This window comes from Larimichthys crocea, chromosome II (assembly GCF_000972845.2).
Source record: "Larimichthys crocea isolate SSNF chromosome II, L_crocea_2.0, whole genome shotgun sequence".
NCBI classification, from domain to species: domain Eukaryota; kingdom Metazoa; phylum Chordata; class Actinopteri; family Sciaenidae; genus Larimichthys; species Larimichthys crocea.
In genome coordinates, this window is record NC_040012.1 from 5,795,854 (window position 1) to 5,811,639 (window position 15,786).

Genomic DNA, 15,786 nt, shown 5'->3' on the forward strand with positions numbered 1-15,786 from the left:
TCGGGCCCCGCGCCAAGGAGCCCGAGGCTAAGGCCCGCGGCGCCTGCCCCCCGCGGCGGCCTGCCCCCGCGGCTGAGAGCAAAGATGAAGGCCGACGCCAAAAAGGACGAGGCCCCCGCGGCCACCGCAGCCAAAGCCCAGGCGGCCCCCCCTGCCTCCCCTGACCCCAAAGCCCCAAGAGGCCAGCGGCGGCGGCGGATCCAGCCACGCGGCAAAGGGGCCGCCGCAGCAGCAGTCCTAGTTCAACACAGCCGCCGAGCCGCCCGCCAAGGAGGCGAACGCCACAGGGCACCAAGCAGGATCACACCGTAGCAGTTCAAGATTAATGGACAGCTTCTTTGCGGAAATGAAAAAATCAAAGTACCTAACTCAACGACAACGAAGAATTAAAAGAACACAAAATTGAAATTCTTAACGCCCACCCATATTATGATAATAACCATAAATAAATACATAATTGTAATGACTGAATGATTTGTTGAATGAGGAGGACTGGAGCAAACACCTGGAGAAGAAGTTTTACCACCGAGTGATTTATTGCTATTGATTTTGTATCTTTTGATTTTATTTTTTTCTGACTGTAGTATGTTGAAACTTGGATAGAGTCTGTTGTCGGCCTCGCCTTCCACAGCATCTCATCTCCTTCATCTCCCTCATACGGTCAAGAGGTTTTAACCCATCCCAGCCTGCGTTTCATGGGGGAGGGTTTGAAATCACTCTACACAGCTGGACTTCCATTCATCCGTCCAATCTTCGGCCTCTTCCCCTTCCACTCATCTCTCCTTTGGAGAGTCGTGTTCTGGCTTGGTACATGGTCCTACAGTTTTTCGGTGCCGTGGAATCGTGGTTGTATCCTTTTTTAAACCCATCTCTTCCACGCCCCGCCCTGCCCGGCTGTCTTTCTTTGGTTTCGTTGGTTTGTGTTCTGCCGGCATCATTTCAGAAGACTGCTGTTAAAAGAGAGTTTAAATTTATCGGGAGACCGAGCGGCGGTCGGGCTTTGTAGACATTCCGGGAGGGCTGAAAAAAACGGCTGACTTGGCAGAGTGAACATTTTCTTAGCGTGATAAACAGGTCGGAGGAATTTTTCAGATAAACCTCTAGATTTGTACGTGAACCTTGGTATATTGTAAGTGAAACAGACGTGGTTTTTTATAACATTTGTAATACGTTTAGAAACTCTGCACAAAGCCTCGCTGCGCAGATCTCTGGCCGAATGTGCTTAGAAAGTCAGACGGGAAAACCTCGGATCCTCCGTTTAAAAAAAATTCATTTAAAAAAACATATCGACTGCTGACCTGACCAAAAACAGTGCCGTACAATCACATCCTGCGAGAGTTTGGCCCGTTGGCCTCGTTACGAGCTTAGAATACTCAGTTGGTGACGAATCCGTCACTAAACCGACCGTGAAGAACTTTCACATCCTTCCACCTTACTTGAGTAAAAGTGGACTCCATAAAGAGACATTTTTACAGTAGATGGTACTGTAAGTTCATTCTGCTTAGTCAAATTACTTAGAATTTAAAGTATATTGTGAAATATTCAATACAGAGGACAACCTTCCCACCAAACCTGGAGATGGGATCAGAATTGAAACAAAAACTCCCAAAAAAAGCAAGAAGAGATACTCAAAACTTCTGCCTGTGAATCTTCTCAGATTCAAATTTAAATTGTGTTCTGTCATCTCATGAAATGTCTCCACAATAACAAACTCAATATGCAGGAATTTCTTGCAACAAAGAAAAAACTCCATCTGAAACTGGCATACCCACACGCATGAGTAAACGGCGCGCGTCCCGCGGAGCAACCTCGCCATTTATCATCTCAGCAGTGGAGAACCTCAGACGAGCCGGTTACAGCTGCTGTGTGGTCCCGGTCGTTGGATCCGGTGGCCTCTGAGTCATGAACCGTTTGGTCCCATCTGGGCAGGAGGCGGAGGAGAGGAGGAGAGAGGAGGTGACGTGGTTCAGTGATGATCAGATCCATCGCTACTTACTTACTCGTTCTGCTATGTTTCATACGCACGCTGTTTTATGGATGGAAAAAAGCCTTGCACCATGAAAAGGGCGACGCCTGTTTCATCACCCCTTCATGCACTTTTCATTTAATTTATAGAAATATATCTACGGCTAGTTAAGTAGAGATGGACGACAAGGACTCGCTTTTACTCAAGTTAAAGGAGAAGAGGAGATGAAGAGAGGAGGAAGAAGAGAATGATGGCAGTAAGAACTATTAGGAGACAAGTACAGGAAGATTGAGAAGAGCTAATAGGAACAGAAGTAAGACGAAGTGACAAGTTAAATAGAGGACAACAGAGAAAGGACCGAGTGAATATCATCAGATTGTTTCATAACAGTCAGTACCACACCCACAAGTGACTTAGGTTTCCAGGGTACATGCATGCCGGTATACATTTCTATACTCACTCCCATTCATTCATCAGTTTCAGCCAACCTGACGCACGGCGTTTTCCTCCGCCATTGTCAAACCGTAGCAGAAGCAAACACTCGCCGAGCGTTTTGTGTGTCACCTGGTTCCGTTGTTTTTTCTTCTCTCGTTGACTCAGTACACTTGCATGTCCCGTGGTTGGTGAACCTGAGTCCCTGTTTTTTGGTAAGTAGTGGAAAAAAAAAACAAAACAACAATTATTATTTTTCTCATCCTGCATTCATCCAGTAGCAAACTACAGTTGAATATTTTCATTTTCATGTCTCACCGCCGCGTTTCCACACCAACACACACACACACACACGCACACCACAACACAACACACACACACACACTCGTCATTCAAAAACAAAACAAAAAGATGAATGGAAAATTGAGCATCAAAATTATATGTACTTGTAGATAATGGTTTTGCAAAGTAATAAAAAGTACATGAAATTGACGAAAACTGAGGAGTTTGTGCACTTTTTGTTTTTCCATGGCCCTCACAAGTAACACAACCGGCAGAAGAGGATCCAATTTTTCAAATAAAACACTCCAGATCTTAAGACAATCGATAAGTTGTGCCTGATTACGCTTGAAGGGGTGCAGGGAGATTGGTCCCAGCTGAACACTGGGGGTGAGGTGGGTACATCTGACAGACGACAATCACAGCGAGAGCTGACAGTTTTTTAAAACGCACAATACACGGAGAAGCTGACAGACTGCGGCGGCCGGTCCTGCAAAAAAAATCACTGTTTCTGTCTGGTGGCTTTGAAGACGCGTGGACATCGTACAAACGCTTCAGTTTCAGTCCTGTTTAAATATATCGCTCATGAAAGCCGCAGATTGATTTTTCTGATGTTTTGTTGTTGCCCTTAAACTTCAATAAATCTGAACTCACGCTTTGAGAGTCTGAGAACACTGACAGAGTTAGACTAGATGTGTTTTTTCTTGAGCTAAAGAAGTCCTCTCTGGGTTAAAGAAACACTCGGACTCGTTGTGTGAAGTGAAGTCACGATGTTTGAACACCTGCTAAAGCAGCTGGCACAGTTTCAGCAGCACTTAGGCCTCTCGTCTCTGAGCGTCCAGACATTCAGACTGGCCAGGACGACATAATTTAAAGTGTGAAACTGAAATCTGGATCCACTGATGGATGCATCAGACAGAGACTGTATTCAACTCCAGCAAAGGAAAAGAGAGCCATCAGAGAGAGATCTAAGGCGCGGCGAGTGGTTGGTGTGTTCTGGTGGATATTGGGACTTGTAACAGTGAACACTGCCAGACCAACGTTCGGCAGCTTCGTCACATGCAGAGAAACAGAAAAATCGATCTATCATTCTAAAGTGGGTCTTGATTATTAGTTTTTATAATATAAAAAATATGATAATGTCAATGTGACGGATGTCAAAGGAGGTCAAACGTTGTTGGGCATCAGAACGTTCATGAGCGCTCAGCAAGAAGACAGACAGAAGACAGACAGACAGACCCACAGCAAGACAAGATCAGAGAGACAGACAGACCGCAACAGACAGACAGACAGAGGGCAAGACAGACGAGACAGACAGACAGACAGACAGGACAACACAGACAGACAGACCACAAGACAGACACACAGACAGACAGGGCAGACGCACAGACAGTCTGCAGCTCAACTGTCAGCATATTTCCCTCAGGGTGGTGGAGACCAAAATCACGAGCTAAAAGAGAGAAGTGAAAATGAAGTTAGATTATCCAAACTTATGTGGAAACATGAACTGTCTGCATGCTGCAGGTGGAACTTCACCATCTCAGCAGCTTCAAGCCAGACCCCATGCACACCTGCTACAGGAGCCAGTGTCTGAAAGTTCGAGCACAGTTAGAAGAATAAATCAATAAAACTATTAGATTTTCATCATTCATCAAACTGAAGCATGAAACATTTTTTATATGAGATGATCACCTCCGTACAGACACACACAGACAGTCGGCTGACCAATAATTTCATTGTTATCAACTTAAAAAAAAAAAATTACCAGCGGCTCAGCATGGAGGAAGCTGAGCTGATGAAATCCTTCCTGAAGTCTGAGAACGTTGACCAAACATCAGAAAATATTATATATTCATGAAGAGAACCTGGCAGAACAACTTCACTGTGCCCCCTGATCACGTGACTGCAGACGGGGAAATCTGTGCCGTTCCAGTCACGTCACTAAAAGCCACGCCAGACTAGAAGACGAAGGTTCTGCACGCTCGCGTACCGACCAATATTAAAGGTTGTCGTTATCCGTGACGTCATTCACAGGCGTGGTGGCCCTGGTCATCTCCGTCCTGACAGTCCTCCTCCACCAACTCCTCTAAAACCTGGACTAGTCTCGTGCTGTCCCCGCAGACTGTCTAAAACCTGGACGTAGTCTCCGTGACGTCCCCGCAGGACTGTCTAAAAACCTGGACGTAGTCTCCGTGACGTCCCCCCGCAGACTGTCTAAACCTGGACGTAGTCTCCGTGACGTCCCGCCAGACTGTCTAAAAACTGGCACGTAGTCTCCGTGACGTCCCCGCAGACTGTCTAAAACCTGGACGTAGTCTCCGTGACTTCCCCGAGACTGTCTAAAACCTGGACGTAGTCTCCGTGACGTCCCCCGCGGACTGTCTAAAACCTGGACGTAGTCTCTGTGACGTCCCGCCAGACTGTCTAAAACTGGACGTAGTCTCCGTGACGTCCCCGCCAGACTGTCTAAAACCTGGACGTAGTCTCCGTGACGTCCCCACAGACTGTCAAAACCTGGACGTAGTCTCCGTGACGTCCCCCACAGACTGTCTAAAATTGGACTAGTCTCTGTTGACGTCCCCGCGACTGTCTAAAACCTGGACGTAGTCTCCGTTACGTCCCCTCCGACTGTCTAAAACTGGACTAGTCTCTGGACGTCCCGGCAGACTGTCTAAAACCTGGACGTAGTCCCGTGACTGTCACAGACTGTCTAAAACTGGACATAGTCTCCGTGACGTCCCCTCAGGACTGTCTAAAACCTGGACGTAGTCTCTGAGACGTCCCCGCAGACTGTCTAAAACCTGGACGTAGTCTCTGAGACGTCCCCGCAGACTGTCTACAGCTTGACACATTGTGGGAACAGAAAGCAAAGACGTCTGTAGAAGATGTTTTTTGTTACACGGTATGCTAATGAGCTGGATCTGCAGCTTTCTGACATTTCTATATTTGTGTTTGTTTGGAAACTGGTCTGTCTCTGAGTCTGTCAGAAATATTACAATGCTCAGAAGCTCTGACCTTTAGTACGTGAAGCGAATCTCAAACACACACACACACAACACACACCCACACACCACACAACACACACAGTCTAGACAGGGCTGAACATGAAGGGAAAGAAAAACTTTTGTTTTCCTGTCACAATCGAGTCCATCAATCCCGTCAGAGATTAAAGAGTGAGACACGCCGTAATTACAGATCTGCAGTGCTGTCAGAGTCTCATCACTTTCTGTCACAGCGACTGTAAAGGTCACAGTGACGAGGCGATGCAGCCGGCTGAGCCTGATCTTCTCTGCAGGACACAACCAGGGACGGCTGTGAAAGCTTTAGTTCAGGACAAAGAGACACTACCAGTGTCCAGAGAGGGCAAAGAGGTCTGTGAGGGGGAACCGGACTTAAATACTGCGAGAGCTTGATGGATGATGAGGAGCAGTGAGGGTCAGCGGGGGAGTGGCGGAGAAATAGGTCAGCCACGCCCGGCTCTCTCTGCAGATCCTGCAGGAAGCTTTTCTTAAAGCGCTGCCTCCAAGTATTCTGTAACTATCACGATATCGGTTTGGCATTTGCAGATGTTTTAATCCGGACTGACCGTGTGGCTGTCAGCAGCCAGGTGTTTGGAAAAGCTACCAGCGTTAGATACGATATGATCAGGCTGTCAGATCAGTCTGTGCATGTGCTCGTCCTTCCACACATCAGGTTCATGGGTTCATCTAATCAGCCAGTGCAGTGTCTGAGTCTTGAGCGACGAACACAAAGGAACTTTAGTTTTCAACCATCTGCATCGGCGTGAGCGTGATCTGACAGTTTGTGCAAACCTCAGCAGGCCTGAGGAGGTGAGAGCGTGGAGACGCTCCTCGTTTGTTCCTGTCTGTCTCCGTCTCTCCTGGTTCGTCTTTTTATTTTCTGTCTTGTTCCGGTGCGACGCTGCTTTGAAGCCGGAACGAGGAAACTGTGCGAGCGACGCTTTCAAAGCCTCCGACTGAGCAGGTCGCTCCATCTCTCTCTCCATTTTCAAAGCCGGCGTTGTGGGGGTGGATCAGAGAGAGAGAGAGGCTAGACGGAGGCGAGGCCTTCGGGCCAAATGTGCAGAATCTGCCGGCGCCGCTGCTCGGCGGCTGTCGGGGAGGATCTGTTAGGACGTTCGTCGGTGTGTGATGTTTGAGGCTCAGAGTTAGAAATGAGAACTCGATATATTTCAGTATGACGTTAACATGATCAAATCTGCAGTTTAAAAACACGTGGGCATGTTTAGAGATGTCTGTTGGTGCTGCAGGTTTTGGATCTTTGGATCATTTGTGCTGTGAAGCTGCTGGAGGAGTTGAAGCTTTATGGACTCTTTCATTTGATAAAGTGCAGCTGTAATGAAAGCGCAGTGCATTAACGTGAGAGATGAAGAAAGAGCTCCGGTCCAAAATGGGATTGAACCATTTGAGAAAGTGACGTCAACTTATTACAGAATGATTGACAGCATGGAAGTAAAGGTAGTTATAGAAGGCCAGGATGTAATGTCTGAAAGCTTCAGTCTGCGCTTTGTAGAGTAAGAACGCATCAGCAGTCAATGATAGACTGTGCAAACAATGTGGAGACCACCACCCGTACGGAGAGGCGAGGTGGTCCCGACTGGTCCTACAGCCGCAGACAGAGAACCAGAGACGAGAAAAAAAAAAAACAGTCCAAGCAGTAACGAGTCCGCCGGACTGTCCTGGTGTGAAAAGTTTCAGTTTATTAACTAGAAACACAATAAATCAACCAGAAACTGAATTCAGATGAAAATATTCTGTTAAAGAAGTCGGCTTCAGGTCACAGCGTTTCATTCAGACAGTTTGTTTCTTGATTCAGATTGTTTCTGATGTTCCGTCACATTTGCAGACAGTGTGAACCGTAAAACGTGACGTCTGATTGTGACTTCATGGATCTGCCTTCACGTGTAACGTGTAACGAGACGTACGAATGAAGCATGAGGGCATTCTTTAAAACATTCAGCGTTTCCGTCATGATCTCGACCTCCTTCATGTTTCCTCCGCTCTCCCTCGTTCCTGCGTGTTCTTACGTAATGTGTTGAATATTTCAAAGCGGGTTTAGTTTGAGTGCTTCGTCTGCCGCCGCAGGGACGAGGACGATGGAGATGGAAAAATACTGAAGGAGGACGAACATGTTCACTCCACCCGCAGACAGATTCACGTGTAAGCTGTTCTGTTCTTGCCTACATTACCCAGAATCCCTTTGGATTCAGCCTGCAGAGAACTTCCTCTCAGCTGGTTTCAGAAGAGCAGATAATAATGTAAATAAATCAAAAGGTGCAGCGCTGTGTCACTCCACTGAAACTGCAGTCTGTCTGACGGCAAGGACGCCCCGCGTTACGTGAGCGCTTCAGAAGCCGCGCTCGGCTGATCCCGATGAAGTTTGAAGTCGATGCAGGACGGAACAAAGCGGAGACGTTTGTTTGGGATCTACTTTCATGACACACTTCCTGTTTGTTGATTTTGAGGATGGATAAAGAAAAAAAATGAAAGAATTCATCTGTTTTCTTTAAAATCTTCATCTAATTTAAATATTTAAGGAAGCAAAAACTTTTAGTTTTACAGTTTTACAGCGTTCATCTTCAGCTGGTTGTTTTCTAACGTACAATCAGCTCATTGAGGAGTTTTGTTGTCAGTTCAAATAAAATTCAATGTCAAACCGACTTTATGAAGTTTAATTAAAGAGAATCATGATGAACAATAAACTGAGCATTAATAGAAAAATGATATCAGAGTTTCTCTTCATGCGTCAGGTTTTATGTTTTCAAATGTGACACAGCACTGATGAGCACATCACAGCATCGATGTCTAAATGATTAACGATGACTTTAATTACCCCTGAGAGCCTCCTCGTTAAGGCGAGTCACCGTTAACGGCTCCGGTATCTGTTTCTGCAGCTGAGAAACAAAAAGCGGCGTCTGAAAATAACTCCAGTTACCTGCTTTGATGTCCAACATAAAAAAGAAAAATCAGGCCCACCGCCTCTCTGCGAGCCTCCTCATTGGTCCGGGAGGTTCCTGCATCATCATGATTGGCTGTGGAGGCGGCCGCCGTGCAGACTCTCGTCTAGCAACAGGCACGAGTGCAGCCACTGCAGAGCACCCCTCCACCTCCACCCTGCCTCCACCTCCCTGCCTCCACCTCCACCCTGCCTCCAGCTCCACCCTGCCTCCACCTCCACCCTGCCTCCGTGTGGGGGAGCAGCTGATAGATGGAGCGTGTGGAGACACAGAGAGGAGGAGAGGAGGGGGGAGGGGCAGGAACATAGGATGGCATATGTACATGAACACACACACACACACACACACACACACACACACATAATCACAGGGCTGAAGATGCACACACACACACACACACACACAGTAAGTACATCTTGTTCTGTTTTGTTTAACTCTTACATAATGGCAGCTCGAGCCTGAAAGAGCAGCTGCAGGGACTCAAACACACACACACACACACACACACACACACACACACACACACTTCACCCACAATCTTCTACACGTCAGCGTCATGCATGAAGAAGAAACGTTCTGCAAACTGACGGAGGCAGAATCGATGGATGGAGCAAAGATGCGAAAAACTGTAAACGTCCACCTGAGGCTGGCTCCAGAAGTGAGTCAGTCTCCATAAGTCCCCATGTCCAAATGTCCAACTTCACAGCAGAAATAAACATGTTTACAGCCTGGTACAAAAAACAGTTTTGGTCTCTGTAGCTAATTTCCCCGTTCATGACAACTGTACTGAGGGTGAATTTATATACAACTCACCTGTTCACATTATATTAAGGCTTAAAGTTATGCAGGATTAAGAGCGGGGACGCATTGATTGACAGGTGGGTGTGGTTACAGGTGGCTTGTTTGGGCAACCAGGCTTCATTCAGCCGCCTCAGCTGATCCTGATGATCCTGATGATCCTGATGATCCTGATGACTGTCTGAAGGTCTTTTTACTTTTTGCCTTTTTAAGGTTGTGCTGTTCGGCGTAATTATGTTTCATTAGCGTATAATCAACTGAAAATACAATAATTATGTTTTTCAGCCTGAGTCTGCCAATAAGAATATTTCTGTTTGTGCAACTAAAACAAAAGCGATCTTTGATAAATGAGGATTGTGTAATCATCGCTACAGTTACTTACAGTACTGCAGGCTCGACCCGACGCCCTGCTCGTGTCCCGTCAGTCCTCATCATCGTCTGGCAAAACTTGTGATCTCTAAATTTGGAAAGCGGAGAGAGGGCGACGGGTTCACGACAGCTTAAAGGGACTGAGACTCACAGCGACGTCTCTCCTGTCTCCACGCTGAGGACTGAAAGATGAAGATGATCTGTGTGCAGAGAGACAGGAACGCGAGTTTGTGTTTATCGACATTTTGCAGCCAGGAAGCTAAAAACAGAACATAAAGGACGGACGTCGTCTCCACGCGTCCCCCACAGGCTGCTGAAGAGCTGCTGTGAAGCTCGGTTGTCTCCATCTTGGCAGTCCTGATGGAGCTGAGGCGGGCTGAACGAAGTCTGGATGCCACCTGTGATGACACCTACCTGTCAATCAAAGCGTCCACGCTCTTAATCCTGCATAACTGTGGGGACTTATGGAGACAGACTCACTTCTGCAGCCAGCCCCAAGTGGACGACAAGAGGAACTGCAGTTTGTGGCTTCATCTCAGACCCGAAGGAAGCTGTGATGGCCGAGTGGTTAAGGCGTTGGACTCGAAATCCAATGGGGTTTCCCCGCGCAGGTTCAAACCCTGCTCGCAGCGTTCACTGGATGGTTAAAGTTTACTTGGTGTTCTTGACCAACCCAGTAATGAATTACAGTTAACAACGCTGACGATCCGTGTCTTTACCGATATTTAGATTAAACGGGAGGTGGAATAAACAGTACATCCAACATGACCTGTAAAATGTAGTGGATCATGCAATGTGAGGACAAAGGGTTGGCATTGGTTGAGAGGGTGTGGCATTCAAAATGGAGACCACACAGGTGCAAGCTGTGATGGCCGAGTGGTTAAGGCGTTGGACTTGAAATCCAATGGGGTTTCCCCACGCAGGTTCAAACCCTGCTCACAGCGGTACATTGCTAAATGGCTGTTAAATTTAGTGCCAAGCCAGCTCAGAATTACGCAGTGATAAGTAGCAACCCCCGATGCCGAAGTGCTAAAAACTGTAATTCCTCCATAGGCTGCAGAGGTGAATCATCCTCCATAAGCGGCAGAAATAAACAGCATCGTTCAGGCACCCACCCTGCTAATGAACTGCTAAAAACTGTAATTCCTCAATCGGCCGCTTGAGAAAGATTGTCGAAGTGAATCATCCTCCATAAGCGGCCGTACTTTACAGCAGAAATAAACATGTTTATGGCCCCATTCAGGCACCCCACTGATGATCCATGTCTTTACCGATATTTAGATTTGATGGGAGGCGGAAGAAGCAGTACATCCAACATGACCTGTAAAGTAGATTGGTCCATACAATGTGAGGACAAAGGGTGGGCATTGGTTGAGAGGGTGTGGCATTCAAAATGGAGACCACAAACAGGTAAGCTGTGATGGCCGAGTGGTTAAGGCGTTGGACTTGAAATCCAATGGGGTATCCCCGCGCAGGTTCAAACCCTGCTCACAGCGTTCACTGCCTAAATGGCTTTTTAAAGTTTAGTGTTTCTGACAACAAATACATTCTGTGCAAGTTGAAGTCCCAAAAAAGGCTGACCAGGTAAGTATCATTCTTGAGTAACACTGGCACCCTTGCTTCCTGCTAATTGTTCCTTGGGGCCTGAGTAATCAAGGATCTGTCTGTCAGATGTGCCCGTCCAGGCACCCCACAGATGATCCATGTCTTTACCGATATTTAGATTAGACGGGAGGTGGAAGAAGCAGTACATCCAACATGACCTGTGAAGTGGATTGGTCCATACAATGTGGGGACAAAGGGTTGGCATTGGTTGAGAGGGTGTGGCATTCAAAATGGAGATTGGGAAGGGGGCAAGCTGTGATGGCCGAGTGGATCAAGGATCTGTCTGTCAGATGATCCTTTGACCTAAATTTTGTTGTCTGTTTACATACTACTTACAGGAATGGCTTCCCAAGAGGTTTGGGTGTGGCAGTCAAAATACAACTTGACAAAAGCTGTGATGGCCGAAAAGTTGTGAGGACAAAGGGTGCATTTGGAGGTTGATTCACCTCTGCAGCCTATCGAGGCATTGGTTGAGAGGGTGTGGCATTCAAAATGGAGACCACATCCCCGCGCAGGTTCAAACCCTGCTCACAGCGGTACATTACTAAATGGGTGTTAAATTTAGTGCCAAGCCAGCTCAGAATTACGCAGTGATAAGTAGCAACCCCCGATGTCGAAGTGCTAAAAACTGTAATTCCTATACAGGAACACAACCTCTATAAGCGGCCCCACAGATGATCCGTGTCTTTGCCGATATTTAGATTAGACGGGAGGCGGAAGAAGCAGTACATCCAACATGACCTGTAAAGTGGATTGGTCCATACAGTGTGAGGACAAAGGGTGGGCATTGGTTGAGAGGGTGTGGCATTCAAAATGGAGACCCCAATCAAGCAAGCTGTGATGGCCGAGTGGTTAAGGCGTTGGACTCGAAATCCAATGGGGTTTCCCCGCGCAGGTTCAAACCCTGCTCACAGCGTTGACTCCCTCAGTGGCTGGTTAACGTTTAGTGTTTCTGACAACAAATACATTCTGTGCAAGTTGAGATCCCAAAAAAGGCTTACCAGGTTAGTGTCATTCTTGAGTAACTGGCACCCTTGCTTCATGCTTATTGTCCCTTGGGGCCTGAGTAATCAGTCAGATGATCCTTTGACCTAAATTTTGTTGTCTGTTTACATACTACTTACAGGAATGGCTTCCCAAGAGGTTTGGGTGTGGCAGTCAAAATACAACTTAACTTGACAAAAGCTGTGATGGCCGAAAAGTTGTGAGGACAAAGGGTGCATTTGGAGGTTGATTCACCTCTGCAGCCTATCGAGGCATTGGTTGAGAGGGTGTGGCATTCAAAATGGAGACCACAAACAGGTAAGCTGTGATGGCCGAGTGGTTAAGGCGTTGGACTTGAAATCCAATGGGGTTTCCCCGCGCAGGTTCAAACCCTGCTCACAGCGGTACATTGCTAAATGGGTGTTAAATTTAGTGCCAAGCCAGCTCAGAATTACGCAGTGATAAGTAGCAACCCCCGATGTCGAAGTGCTAAAAACTGTAATTCCTATACAGGAACACAACCTCTATAAGTGGCCGTACCTTACAGCAGAAATAAACATGTTTATGGCCCCATTCAGGCACCACACTGATGAACCATGTCTTTGCCGATATTTAGATTAGACGGGAGGCGGAAGAAGCAGTACATCCAACATGACCTGTAAAGTGGATTGGCCATACAATGTGGGGACAAAGGGTGGGCATTGGTTGAGAGGGTGTGGCATTCAAAATGGAGATTGAGAAGGTGCAAGCTGTGATGGCCGAGTGGTTAAGGCGTTGGACTTGAAATCCAATGGGGTTTCCCCGCGCAGGTTCAAACCCTGCTCACAGCGTTGACTGCCTCAGTGGCTGGTTAAAGTTTAGTGTTTCTGACAACAAATACATTCTGTGCATGCTGAGACCCAAGATAACTAACTAAGTATCATCCTTGGTTAATACTCAGTCCGTTTACATGCAGCAATAAAAAATCTTTTTTTGATTGTATCAGATAAAGACATGCATACGATCTGAGTACACATGCCGTTCAGAGAATCCGATAAACGGCAGCTGCCATGTGACGCTGCAGCCCTCTGAACAAAGAGCCACTTCCTGTTGACCTCTACTCATCAGCAACAACAAACTATCTGACGGCATTCAGACAAAGATGGCGTACGAGGAGATGGACGATGCAGTAGGTGCATTATTTTCCTCCTGTCCACTGACCTGAGACCTGAAAGCTCCAGTGGAAAATCTGATTTAGATACGATTGATGAGTATACATGGTGTTAAAATGCAGAGTTATCTAGGTGTTCTTATCCGTTATGGTCCGAAGTAGGTCGGACTAAGGTGTTTACAAAAAGTCCAAACTACGCCTGATACGATCAGAAATTCAAACGTACTGACTGAGGTCGGTCAAAGCGCGTCACCACGACAGTGAGCTGGGAGGTGGAGCCGGACTTTTGTGGTGCAGAGGTTGATTAGGTGATGAGGAACAGGTGGAGGTGATCAGACACAACAGAGAGATACAAACAAGACGGACAGGAAGCGGGACAGGACAAACAACAGTCCAGATGTGTTCAGCACGCTGTCTCTGCTGAAGAAAGTGTGCAGGACTTCATGACGTGGCACTGCTGCAGACAAACAGCAAACACAGCAGAGACACAAACAGAACAGAACTCTCCACACATCGTCTGACCGGGCTGAACATCTGTATCTGTGCTGTGCGCTGCCCCGGCTGATGCTGAACCATGAATAAATATTATCTCTGCAGATTAAACCTCATTCATCAACGCCACTTGCACTCGGATGCTCTTCCTCGAGGGAGGTGAGAGAACAAAGTCTTCAGCGTCCAGCCGACTCTCTGCGCCGCACGCCTCCAGTGCAGCAGCTCAGCAGGTCGCATCACTAATGAAGACGACAGCATGAAGAGTGACGCTCTGCAGCCTTTATCATAGATCATCACTTATATCATAGCCACAAGAGTTTTAGAGGAAATCTAACTTGTTTTCATGTTTATTACCTGAAACTTTCCAATGCAAAACTGCCACAAACTGCAGTTCCTCAAACGTCCACTTGAGGCTGGCTCCAGAAGTGAGTTACTCCCAAACTGCAGCAGGCTGCTCGCGGCGTCCGCCAAAAACAGAACAACATCAATTTACCACAGAGCACCTCGAGCTGACAGGAAGTCAGACACAGAAACTGCACAGAGAATCTGGCGGATTTTCAAAATAAAATACCCCGTGCAAACTGCCTGTGGTAAAAACAGACAAAGGAGAAGCGTACGTAGCATATTTACAATGTAGACGCATATTCAGAAGAATCTGAGCAGGTAAACAAAGTCTGGAGGGAGAAACGCTTCTGAAACGCTGAAGTCGATGCAGGACGGAACAGAGACGTGACGGAGACGTGGTGGTGGGGTTAGTCTCCATAAGTCCCCATATTAAAATGTCCAACTTCACACATTAACCAAGAGGTGGGAGGTGCCAGAATACCAACATGGCCACTGACTGATCACTAATGAACGTTCAACAATCACGCATTTTTATCGTTGTGCAGTGATTTAAAGTTTCAGGGTTTGACAAAAATTCAGGAAGTTTCTGAAAAACTAATTTTAAAAAGAACTAAAGCATGTCACACACACACACACACACACACACACACACACACACACACACACACAGGCTTCATCAGTGCTTCCTGTCTAACAAACGATCTCCAGTCGCTCTTTTAACTCGAGCTCTCCGACTGATCTCTACGCTGCCTCTGAATTATTAACGTCGCCCTCATCAATGTTTGATTCCACATTTTACGATTCACTCTCCGTCCACGCCGCTCGCTCATGATATCATGATATATACCGGTATATATATACACACAATATACTCTGAAGCGTATAGAAGCGCCGATACGTGGAGTCCCCGTCTGTCCATCAGGTTCAGGTCTGTTTGATTTTCATGAGTGACGTTTGTCACAGCGATGAAGTGATGCAGAAATTAAAGACACAAACTCACAGACGAGGTGAGACTGCAGGAACCTGCACAGCGTTTGTCTGTCTTCTGTCTCTGGAGACGATCCAGAGTTTTTATGTGAATAAATAAATAAAAACAAAAATCTCTGTGTTTTAATAAAAAGCTAAACGACGTCATTCAGCCTCCAGTGAAGAGACGAAGACGAGACCTTCATCACGTCGATGCATGAACAGAAATGTCACGTTTGCATCCTGTTTCCTGTCTCCTGATGAGTGTGAGGACGGAGATAAAGCCCGTGCACAGCGAGGTGTGCAGGTTCAGCGGGAATGTCAGGTGACTGCATGGAGGAGAAGTCCAAGGGTGTCTGGTGGACAGCTCAAGGATGGCCGGTCTCCAGAGACAGAGGGAAGAACGTGACCTCGGAGAGGTGA

At 46.9% G+C, this 15,786-nt stretch overlaps 6 non-coding genes across 6 annotated transcripts; all 6 read left to right on the plus strand.

Moving 5' to 3' along the window:
- Nucleotides 1-10,371: 10,371 nt before the first annotated feature.
- Nucleotides 10,372-10,453, plus strand: trnas-cga (transfer RNA serine (anticodon CGA)). Its single transcript has one exon. It is a non-coding gene; the product is annotated as a tRNA-Ser (tRNA).
- Nucleotides 10,454-10,683: 230 nt separating this feature from the next.
- Nucleotides 10,684-10,765, plus strand: trnas-uga (transfer RNA serine (anticodon UGA)). The gene has a single exon. It is a non-coding gene; the product is annotated as a tRNA-Ser (tRNA).
- A 470-nt stretch (nucleotides 10,766-11,235) lies between these two features.
- trnas-uga (transfer RNA serine (anticodon UGA)) lies at nucleotides 11,236-11,317 on the plus strand. The gene has a single exon. It is a non-coding gene; the product is annotated as a tRNA-Ser (tRNA).
- A 943-nt stretch (nucleotides 11,318-12,260) lies between these two features.
- trnas-cga (transfer RNA serine (anticodon CGA)) lies at nucleotides 12,261-12,342 on the plus strand. The gene has a single exon. It is a non-coding gene; the product is annotated as a tRNA-Ser (tRNA).
- A 390-nt stretch (nucleotides 12,343-12,732) lies between these two features.
- On the plus strand, nucleotides 12,733-12,814 carry trnas-uga (transfer RNA serine (anticodon UGA)). The gene has a single exon. It is a non-coding gene; the product is annotated as a tRNA-Ser (tRNA).
- Nucleotides 12,815-13,158: 344 nt separating this feature from the next.
- trnas-uga (transfer RNA serine (anticodon UGA)) lies at nucleotides 13,159-13,240 on the plus strand. The gene has a single exon. It is a non-coding gene; the product is annotated as a tRNA-Ser (tRNA).
- Nucleotides 13,241-15,786: the final 2,546 nt, after the last annotated feature.